The sequence below is a fragment of the Pocillopora damicornis genome, chromosome 13 (assembly GCF_964200805.1).
Source record: "Pocillopora damicornis chromosome 13, jaPocDami1.2, whole genome shotgun sequence".
NCBI lineage: Eukaryota > Metazoa > Cnidaria > Anthozoa > Scleractinia > Pocilloporidae > Pocillopora > Pocillopora damicornis.
Window position 1 is genome coordinate 7540083 of NC_142682.1, and position 11809 is coordinate 7551891.

General features: G+C 38.4%; 1 pseudogene; it reads left to right on the forward strand.

Annotated features, from left to right (window-relative positions):
- The first annotated feature begins 4673 nt into the window (after window positions 1–4673).
- LOC149035284 (uncharacterized) lies at window positions 4674–5458 on the forward strand (annotated as a pseudogene).
- Window positions 5459–11809: the final 6351 nt, after the last annotated feature.

Below are 11809 nucleotides of genomic sequence, written 5' to 3' on the forward strand. Positions count from 1 at the left end.
AGAGGCCAACAATAACGGACCCTGTTAATTGATTTCCCACACGAAAATTAATTTTTCGATAGGGAAAATACCCAGACTGAATTTTGAACGGTATGTTACGGCATACAAATGACCTAACTGACTCAAATGCCTGAATTGCCTCAAACGACCCAACCAGCCCAAATGTCTGAATTGCCTCAAAAGACTCAACCAGCACAAATGACTAAATTGCCTCAAATGACCCAAGCTGCTCAAATGACTGAATTGCCTGAAATGATCCAGCTGCTTTAAATACCTCAGTTGCCTGAAATGACCCAACTGGCTCAAATGACTGAATTGCCTCAAATGACTCAACCAGCTAAAATGACTGAATTACCTCAAATAATCCAAGCGGCTCAAATGACTGAATTGCCTCAAATGATTCAACCAGCTTAAATGACTGAATTGCCCCAAATGACCCAACTAGCTCAAATGCCACAATTTTCTCAAATGATCCAACCAGCTCCAGTGACTGAATTGCCTCAAATGACCCAACCAGCTCAAATTACTGAATTGCTTCAAAGATCCAGCCAGCTCAAATGACCGAATTGCCTCAAATGACCCAACTAGCTCAAATGCCACAATTGCCTCAAATGACCCAATTGGCTCTAATGACTGAATCGTCTCAAGTGACTCAACCAGCTCAAATGACTAAATTGCCTTAAATGACCCAAGCAGCTGAAATGACTGAATTGCCTCAAATGACTTAACCAGCTAAAGTGACTGAATTGCCTCGAATGATCCAGGCAGCTCAAATGACTGAATTGCCCCAAATGATCCAACCAGCTCAAATGCCACAATTGCCTCAAATGATCCAACCAGCTCCAGTGACTGAATTGCCTCAAATGACCCAACCAGCTCAAATGACTGAATTGCCTCAAATGACTCAACCAGCTCAAATGTCTGAATTGCCTCAAATGATCCAGCCAGCTCAAATGACCAAATTGCCTCAAATGATCCAACTAGCTCAAATGCCACAACTGCCTCAAATGACCCAATTGGCTCAAATGACTGAATCGCCTCAAGTGACTCAACCAGCTCAAATGACAAAATTGCCTAAAATGACCCAAGCAGCTCAAATGACTGAATTGCCTCAAATGACTCAACCAGCTAAAATGGCCGAATTGCCTCAAATGATCCAAGCAGCTCAAATCACTGAATTGCCCCAGATGATCCAACCAGCTCAAATACCACAATTGCCTCAAATGACCCAACTGGCTCAAATGACTGAATTGCCTCAAGTGACCCAACCAGCTCAAATGTCTGAATTGCCTCAAATGACTCAACCAGTTCAAATAACTAAATTGCCTCAAATGACCCAAGCAGCTCAAATGACTGAATTGCCTTAAACTACCCAACCAGCTCAAATGATTGAATTGCCTTAAATGACCCGATCAGTCAATAATAGCCAACTGCCTTAAATGAACCAACTGGTTCAGATGACTGAATTGCCTCAAATGACTCAACCAGTTCTAGTGACCCAACTGCCTCTAATGACCCAATCAGCCAATTAAAGCCAACTGCCTCAAATGATCCAACTGGCCCAAATGACAGAATTGCTTAAAAGGACCAAATTGGTTCCAGTGACCTAACTGTTTCAGATGACCCAATAATTTCAAATAACATTTACTTTCTGAAACAGCAGAACCTAACATGTGGCCATCAGCGAAAATGACCCAATCAGTGCAAGTGACCCAACTGCCTGAAATGATCCAATCCACTCAAATGACTCAATAAGCTTAATTAAACTACAAAAAGCTACAGGAAAACAATGCAAGCTGTTCATAAGTGTTTCCATAGAGCAGGGAAACAAGAGACGAACAGCACATCTTCATTTCTTAATCACGGTCGTTAGTAATTCTGTGAGAACAGTATCGTTCGCATACTCGGGAAAAGTAGAGAAAAACTTTTGGTTGAACAAGCCATACATTAGCGTTTCCATGGAGCAGGAAAAAAATCGACAAAGATCATGTTTTCATGCTATTAGTAATTATCTGGGAATACGCTTGGAAAATGCAGCAATCGCGCGCTCGGGAAAACTATAGAAAAACGTTCTGGAAAACAAGCTATCAGTGGCGTTTTCGTGGAGTAGGAAAACAATCGACGATTTTCTTGTTTTTTTGGCATTTACCGTTTGCAATTCTGCAGGAAAACGCTCGACAAATGCAACGTTCGCGCGCTTGGGAAAATTATAGAATAACGTTCAGGAAAACAAGCTAGACACTAGCGTTTTCGTGGAGCAGGAAAACAATCGACAAACATCATGTTTTCATGGCATTTACCATTGGTAATTCTGTGAGGAAAACGCTCGGAAAATGCAGCGATCGCATGCTCTGGAAAACTTAAGTAAAATGTTCAGGAAAACAAGCTATACAATAGCGTTTTCGTGGAGCAGGAAAACAATCGACAAACATCATGTTTTCATGGCATTCACCGTTAGTTATTCTGTGGGAAAACGCTTGGAAAATACCTTGTTCGCGCGCACGGGAAAACTATAGAAAAACGTTCAGGTGAACAGGCTATTCATTGGTATTTTCCTGGTGCTGGATAACTTGCGATGAACTTCGTGTTTTTCCTGAGTTTTACTGAGGGTGAACAATGAATTTGCCGCACGTTTTCCGATATCGGAAAACGTCAGTTTAATGTTGAATTTCTCAGTCATTCACCATTTTGGAAAATTAACAGTGAACGCATGTTTTTTTTTTTCAGGCCCTTAGAGAAGTTGTGGCAGATCGATCTTCGTGCCAAGCATATCATGCAGAGTTGCAAATTATAGAATGAAAATAATTACCATGATATTCGTCGCTTTGTCGAGTTTGAAACACAGGAGCAAGTAAGTAAGCCACAGTTAGCGATTACGATAAAGGCGAAGTTGTAAACATGCCGCTATAATGATTGTTTTATGTAACTCATTGACGTGGCGTCTAATTGACACCCAAAACCACCACCGGTAGAAAAAAGTTAATTGTTACATGATCGCCTTCTGTAGTCTCAAATGGAAGAAAAGGTTTGAAATGTGTTCCTCTTTTAGCCCCTCCAAAACCCTAAATTTTTTAGCGTTCAAACCAACGGACTGGATGCCTGAAACGCGCACGTCGAGTTTTAAATGAAATTCAGTTAGGCATACGTCGCACTTGGCAAAAGTTCTAAAGTATGTTCTGCAGAACCCCTACGACAATGACAAAGCGCAAGCTTTCAGAAGAAACATTTTGCACGAGCGAGGCCCACTACTGATAAATGTATGTAAACGTAAAGGAAATGACGAGACCAGGTACCAGAATCACCTGCTCGTGAAGACTTTCAACATGCCAAAAAAATTATGATAAAGAATGAAATTTCCAATGATATTAAAAACGTCATCCGTCAAGACTTAAGTGCGAATTTCTCAAAATCAGTTTGTGCAAATGTCTCAAAACTATTGCCTTAGTCCAAAGTTATCTTGCTCAGTTCAAAATTACATTCTAGTTCCGACTGCAAAACTAGTGTCACACTTGAAAATGGACTCGACAGCAGTATCCCAATGGTAGATCAACAAATTCTTGCAAAAGTTTGCAAAGTGCGAATACTTCCCATCTGTCGAAATAATTTGTCCGAACCATCACTGAAGAGCATTAGAACCTTGGTATCTCCTGTAGCGCTCAGAATTTCTAAGCTCAAGTTTGATCGCTCGACCACTTTTTTGTTACCTTGTTCAACTAGTAAAGCTTTACGAAAAAGCTTTAACCCGTTTTAAACATTTACTACATTGAGCATTACCATCTGACCTTTTCATTGTTGTAGTACACCCCAGGGGGCAGGACATGCTTTCAAATTTATAGGTTTCCTGTTTGCGGATCAGTTGTTGCCCACGGGCACACGATATCTCCTCTTCTGAGCAGACTGACTTTTGTTGCAACACATCTCCCCACTTAAACTTTGCTGGGCACAAGCCACAATGCTGCTCAATTTCCTGGCAGTCGTGGACATGCTGCCTGATATCCTCGAGGGGCACATCCCTCTCACAGCCCAGGCACTTGGCTGTTATGCCTTCCATCATTTTAGCCGCAAATAAGTTTCGACAGAAACTCGTTCTTGGCTGCCTGCACATATGGCAGTTACGTGCCCTGTTTGCCTCCATTCGTTCGGCGCAGTGACCGCAAACGGAACGGCCACCTAAGTTACATATTTTAGCATCGACCATTGGACAAGTACTGCAACGTGAATAAATATAAATTTGGAATAACCATGAGACAACCATGACTTGAAGAGTTTGCTATACGTACCAAATCTCACATAAAAATTTCTGTGGGAAACCGTTAAGGTCGATGAAATCGAAATAGTATTGTGTAGACGACATGCTTAATTTTGTGATTGAACCTTGCCTTGCGGTTCTGCCTACGCTGCATGACAACGCAACAAGCCTCCTTTTCATGGATGCCTGATCAAAACAACGGAAATGGTTCGATGAATAGGACATTTTAGTACGAATGAAGGAAGGGGGTCACGTGATGACGCCAAGCTGAACGGACGCGGCTTCGAGCTCTCTCTATGAAACTTTCAAAATTTTGATCCTTAATAGGTTACTATGACCGCGTTATAATCTTTTGAGTTTATTAATTGGTGACAAGCGAATGTCTGCTAGACGAACAAGGTCGAAAGCAAAGCAACGAACCGAAATGCCCGACACTGAAGCGAAGCTAGACGCAGTACTTGCGAAGATGGACGAATTGCTCGCCGCTAAAGATGATCAAGAGTCGAAGTTGAATGCCATACTGATGAAGCTAGAAAGTTTGGAAAAAAGTCAAAAGAAAACCGCTCAGGATGTCGACGAATTGAAAGATAGTTATAAACTTTTAGACCACGATGTGACCGAGGTTAAAAGCGCTCTTGCAGAGAAGGCAAACCGCAAAGAGATAGACGCCCTGAACAAGAAAATTGAAGACTTGGAAAACAGGTCCAAGAGGAACAACGTGATCATATGGGGTTTAAAGGAAGGCGCCGAAAAAGATTGCAGCTTCATAGAAGAATTCTTAGAGGAAGAACTTTTCAGTAAGCACATGGGCCTCGATAATATTGAAGTCATGCGAGCGCACCGTACGAAGATCAACCAAGCGGCTGCGAGCGCTATCGCTCCGCAGTCAAGGCCTACCCATACTACTTACTTAGATATCCTGACAAAGGACGAATTTTAAAGGCTGCAGCAAACACCCTGAAAGATAACCCTTTCTGCGACAGTCAGATATTCATATCCGACGACATGTCAAAATCAGTTCGAAGTGAAAGAGCCAAACTACGGAAAGATCATTTAAAGCAACTTAAAGAAAGAGAAGGAGTCCAGTTCGCGTTCATCCCATGGTCAGTTCCCGCGCAGATACTGTATAAAGAAATCGATTCTGAAGGTCTCAAGTCCTTTAAAATCAGACATGAGTAATCCTTATGTTGCTGTTTTGTTGTCATTATATACTGCGTAATTGTATTTATAGCTAAATGGACTGTATGATTTATAGTTTTGTTTACAATTTCGGCGCAGGCAAAACTGCTTGTCACTTTTAATACCATAGTATAATACAACCATTTGCCATGGAGATCTCGGCGAAAGTGTGCAGCAACCAAGATGGTAAGTGCGCTTTCGTTTGTTTGTATATTTTGTGTGTTGTTGTTTTGTGTCTGTGTTATACTTCTTGTTCAAAACTTAAATTATTCTCTTACTACTTTTACATTTGTTTTGCTATTCTATTCATTTTCCGAGCAAATAGCACCTATTATAAATGTGATAACACTTAATTATTCTTGCATTAAGAATGCATAATTCGAAAGCTAAGCCTGAAAGCATCAAATTTCTTTCCTTGAATGTTAGAGGCCTAAGCAACTTTCATAAACGTAGGGCAATTTTTTCCTGGTGTAGAAAGCAAAAAGCCGATTTAATATTTTTATAAGAAACTCATTCCACAACAGAACGACAGGATCAGTGGCAAAAAGAGTGGGGCGCTTCTATTTTATTTTCACACGGCAGTACAAATGCTAGAGGTGTTGCAATTCTCATGAAGAATAGTTTGAACATTATTATTCAACAAAGTGAAATAAGTTCGGATGGCAGGTTTATTGTTCTAAAAGCTGCTATTAACAATGAGATATACACAATTGCAAACATATATGGCCCAAAAAAAGACGCCGATGCTGTCAAGTTTTATCGTAATTTATCAAAATTATTAAGAAATGACGAATTTGGTAATGAAGAAAACATTATTATAGGTGATTTTAACTGTCCTCTCGACATCACACTTGACAAAAAAGGTGGTTTACCGATTCCTCGAAAATATGTAATCAACTCTATAGATGAATTGCAAAATGAATTCAGTCTGCACGACATTTGGCGCCTAAAAAAACCCAACATTGCAAAGCTTTACCTGGGGGCGTTGTTCACCTTTTATATTTTGCCAACTAGATTACTGGCTAATATCCGATAAATTACATGATTTGGTAACTAAGGTCGATATCATACCCTCGATCAAAACAGACCATTCCGCTATTTTTTTAGAACTTGAAGAAATCGAATCAAGTGGAAGAGGAGCTGGCTTCTGGAAACTAAACACTTCTCTATTGGCAAATGAAAATTATAAACATATGATAACAAACAATTTACCGACCTGGCTGGATGCAGGTAAAGATATACATGATCCCAGACGTTTGTGGGATTGGATCAAGTTTAATATAAGGTCAAACTCCATCATATTCTCCAAACAAATAGCTTCCATTCGACGGAAACAAGAAGAGGAATTAAATAAACGTTATCAGGAGGCAGTCCTAATGTTTCACACAAATCCTTGTAACAATACGCGTCTGGCACTAGAAAAATCTAAGCAGGATCTTGAAGCACTGTACGAGTATGCAGATGATTTAACAGCTTTTTTGTCGGATATCAGATCTGCTCAATACCTTTTTAAGTTACTTGATCAATTCCAAAAATGTTCTGGCCTAAAGGTGAATTATACAAAAACCGAAGCAATGTGGATTGGCTCTTCCCGTAATAACATCAAAACACCTCTAGCATTGAAATGGCGTAAAACTGTAAAAGCTTTAGGGGTTCACTTTAGTTACAATAACGAAGAATCAGTGCAAAAGAATTTCTACGATAAGCTCAAAGGAATTAAATCTCAGATACGCTTGTGGAGTTGGAGAGGCCTCTCTCTGTTTGGTAAAGTTACAATTATTAAGAGTTTACTACTTCCTAAAGTTTTATACATCTCGTCAATTCTTCCTTCTCCTTTGGAGTTCATAAAGGCCCTTCAATCAATTATATATAATTTTCTTTGGAAGGGTCCTGATAAAATCGCCAGGACAGCAGTAATAAATGATGTTGAATTTGGTGGCCTAAAGGTAACTGATTTTACAACGTCAATAATGCCACTCCGACTTTCATGGATTGGAAGATTTCTAAGCGATAACTTTTATCCCTAGAAAGCGTATCTATTACATTTACTAAAACCTTTTGGTGGAGAATTTTTTCTTCATTGTGATTATAATATTAATGACTATAACATTTCCCCAATATTTTATAAGGAGATGTTACACTGGTGGTCAGATTTTTGTTCTAGATTTGATCTTGTAAGTCTACGTGAAACAATCATCTGGAACAATCATAACATTAGAGTAAACAGCAAACCTTTATTCTATTATAATTATAATAGCGCAAATATTATTCTTTTAAGCGACTTCAAATTTGATTTGAGTAACACAGAGTCCTTTAACCTTGCAAAACGTAATGGTTTAAAAGATTCCAACTTTCTGACCTGGACTGGTGTTCGTTGCGCAGTACCAAGTCATCTAAGAATTCGATGCCACGAAATTAAGAAAGATCATGTCAGATCACTGCAATTTAAAATCGGTGATAAAATCTTTGATTCAGCACTTAGCAAGTCTAGGGATTTCTACGGTTTGCTTATATCCAGTAAGGCGACAGAGTCCAGAGGCTTCACAAAGTTGAAATCTAAATTTTCTATTGATGATGTGGAAACAAAAAAGGCCTTCTCATTAATAAGGTCCTGTATCTGCGAGACATATGTGCAATGCTTTCAATTTAAAATACTAAATGACATTTTATTCACAAATTCCCGCTTAGGTAAGATAGGTTTAATACAAAGCGATCTTTGCACTTTTTGCAATACTAGTGCGGAAACAATTGATCACTTATTCTTTTACTGTGTTTACTCACATGCATTTTGGGAAGAATTTGAATCTTATTGGATCGCTATAGCCAAAGAACAAAGGAAACTTGAGTTAAAGACTATTTTAATTGGTGTCACAGATACTAATTGTTCTTTATTTAATTACTTAATTGTTTTAGGTAAGCTACATTTATGGAATTGCCGTAGGAATAATAGTCTTCCTTTTTTCCCTTCGTATAAGGAACTAGTTAAAAGAAAATATGAAACTGAATGTCACATTGCGGCTAAGTTTAATGATAGGAAGATGCTAGAGGCTAAATGGAAACCCATTTGAATTATGATTTAATAGATACATAGGTGTGTAAGCGATAAAAAAAAACTGTAAAAAGTAGGGTAAGAATTGCAGTCTAAGGAAGTATTATATAGTAAGTAGAATAAGTAACGTCTTGTAGGTGGTATTGTAAGTAGTGTTCGTCTTGTTTTGTAAAGTAGTGTTCTTCGTGTTGCAATTAAAAAAAAAAAAAAAAAAAAAAAAAAACGAATGAAGGCATTGTTAGAAAAAAGATGGCGATCACTACTAAAACACCACACGAGTACTAGCACCCAATGTGTGAAAGTCGGCCAAACCTCCTCACATCATTTTGCTAGATTCGAACGCCTGTTGGCCTGTTTTTTTCCCTATTATTACTAACTGTAAGAATTTTGTTCAAGATCACGACAGTTTCTCTTTCGTGATATTTCGTGATTACCTTTGCTTGTGATATTTCTTGATAGAGTGCAAAGAAATTGGATACTAATTATTCCTGGAGCTGGACAGGTTAAAGATATCGAAGAGGGAGTTTAATTCAGAGGGAATAAAAAAACATGTGCACGTTGAATTTGAGGTCACCACTTTTACCAAGGCGTAACTTTGTCTAAGGGGAGGCCATAGGAAAGGAAGGGAATAGTTTGGTCCAACATGGAGCAAAAGTATAGATGAAAGAAACGATTGCTAACGCTGACTTTTTTGTTTCAAAATTTTAAGTGACAGTTTTTATGTTACAATGTTCACACTTAATTCTTCTACAAAATCGCCAGTGATCGCTCTCAACTTACTGGCCCTACGTGCCACCTGCAAATTCGTGAAAAGAGCGTTTCGCGCCTCTTTTTTGAACATTGCGATTGGATTGTGATTTCAACCACAAGCGACATCGCTAGTCAAGCCAGTGATACACAGAAGAAAGATAGAAAAGATCTAATACTTGCAATAGGTTACAATTATTTCTTCGCGTATCACACACAAAAAAAAACCCCAACAAACAAAAAACAAAAGAATAAAGAAAAAAGCAGGTGGGACTTCAAACAATTTCTTGTTGAGTTGTTGCGGCGCAGTGACCCCATAGGGAATGGCCACACTGGTCAGAGACCTTGGCCATCGACCCATCGGACAAGTACTGTGAAATTTAAAAATGGAATAGAAATGTAAAATAAAAAAAATAAAATAGATACGTTAAGTTGATTTATGTTCGAGGAATTACCTCCTGAAACAACCATGTTTGAGAAAGGTCGCGATACCTACCGAATTTCACGTAAAAATTGCTCTGAAATATCGCTGAGATCGATGTCTTAGGTTCTAAGTAGTAATTTGATAGCATTCGCTTTAAACAAGTGATTTAAAAAAAGAAACACCTGGTAGCCAGCATCATTTCAACGAGTTACAGGAGCGATTCGGGATCAATGAGAACACAATGAGGTACTTGAAACGAAGGCACGAACGGTGCCAACTTCATGGGACCTGTCCAGAACGATTATTACCATAAGTTTGTGGATTTGATTCAGAATTGATATCTCGTACTCTGCTTTTGTTCGCAGGTGACTTTCAGAACAGAATAAGAACAGTCCTAAAAAAGAAAACAATCCAAGGAAAGTCGTCTTTTCAAATTTATTCTGTGTTGTTGTTATTAAAAACGTAAAAAAAATGAAACTTGTTATTTCTTTCTCTATGACCTAATAATTAAATTACTTCCACTTAAAGTAAACAGGTGTTGGATGCGTGATTAGACGAGCCGAAAAAAGTTTTTCGTGTCTCAGAAATTCATTGACGATGGCCAAACCCAGTTGATGCCCTACCCCTGACAATCAAGGCAATCTCCAAATTATTTTCCAATTTTTATTATTTCTTGGCACTTCAAAAATCATACTTCTATGGACATTCGGTAGTGTTAGATTCCTAAATCAATCATCGACCTCAAATTATCATGTTTTAGACCGCCTTAACTCTCTTCCTGTGGTCTTAAGTACTAGGGTTACAAGTAACTGAACGCCGTGAATTTTAAGAACACTTAACTGACATATCTTAACTGCCACCTGTGACGTAATTTAATTGCCACCCAAGAAAGGTGGCAATCTTACATCAAACTCTCAGTAGTTCTGTCTCAGCAACTTACATCCAGAACCCTTTACATTCGGCATTTTAAGAGTAATTCAAGCTCGTGTAATTCCAACTGGTTAAACGAGTCAGTAAATTCCAAATAAAAACCATATTCATTGATCCTTTACTTGTGCATCAAAAACTAATATACCCCTTGCAACTTTATTTTTCAACGTTTTAAAAATACATGCATTCTGTGACAGTCTGATGGTCTGATGAGACTTATTACAGGCCTTTAAGTAGAAAAAAAAGAACTTGTACAACTAATAACACTTATAGTATCAGTGAGGATGAAAGTCGAACTTAATTTAAATAATGAGAGTTTTGCTAACCTTGTTATGATATCATAGTGTTGCAGAAGGAGTAATGAAATTTGTTCTAGAGAACTGCCACGGAGCTTTGACATCATCAACCCCATAGGTATAAAAACTTGTACCTACATGAAATTGACATTTCACTTGTTTTCACCTGATGCAGGATGACATGAAAAAGGAAATAGAATTGGTCTAGAAAAAATTTACGACGACAGTACTTAACAAGGAAGAAACAGTGTATGGTCCGGACAGTTTCAGCTAGTTTTGCATATCAGCAGGTGCAACAAAGATATTCGACACTTTTATGGGTTCTGCCACTAGTTATCGGCATTTAACAGACCGAGTACGCCTAAACAAAAAAAGGTTGTTTAATTCATTTACAATTTTGGCTATTAACTCAGCAAAACATGCAATCCTCTTCAAGAAGACCATGCTATTTATTGCAGGAGTAATCAGAAAAGCCAAGAAGGCATTAAAAGAGAACTTATCGTAGGGCATACATGTTCCAGAAGAACTCTTAACAACGTTTCACACAAAATGTCAGACTCTCATTACAAATATCTTGAAGATTTTATAACGACAGCTATATATCGCAAATGGCTAACTTCTAACAATTGATGATTTGACAGCCATTGACACGAAAAGAAGGAGGAAAAACTGGAGGAAAAATTGTCAGAGGCAAAACAATATGTTTGATAGTTATTAAGGCTTTTAAGGATATTCAAGCTGTACCAGAAACACACGCCCTTTGTACACACGACCTTAATGGTATAAACATTGAATTAAGCCTTGGACTAATTACTGCTGCATCGTCCATACACGACATTAGTAACAGTTATGCATGTGCTCAAGTACTGTCCTCCATGTTTGTAAAAGTCTCTCAGAGTCCAGGACAAAGTCTATTCTCCTCGAACAACAGATGC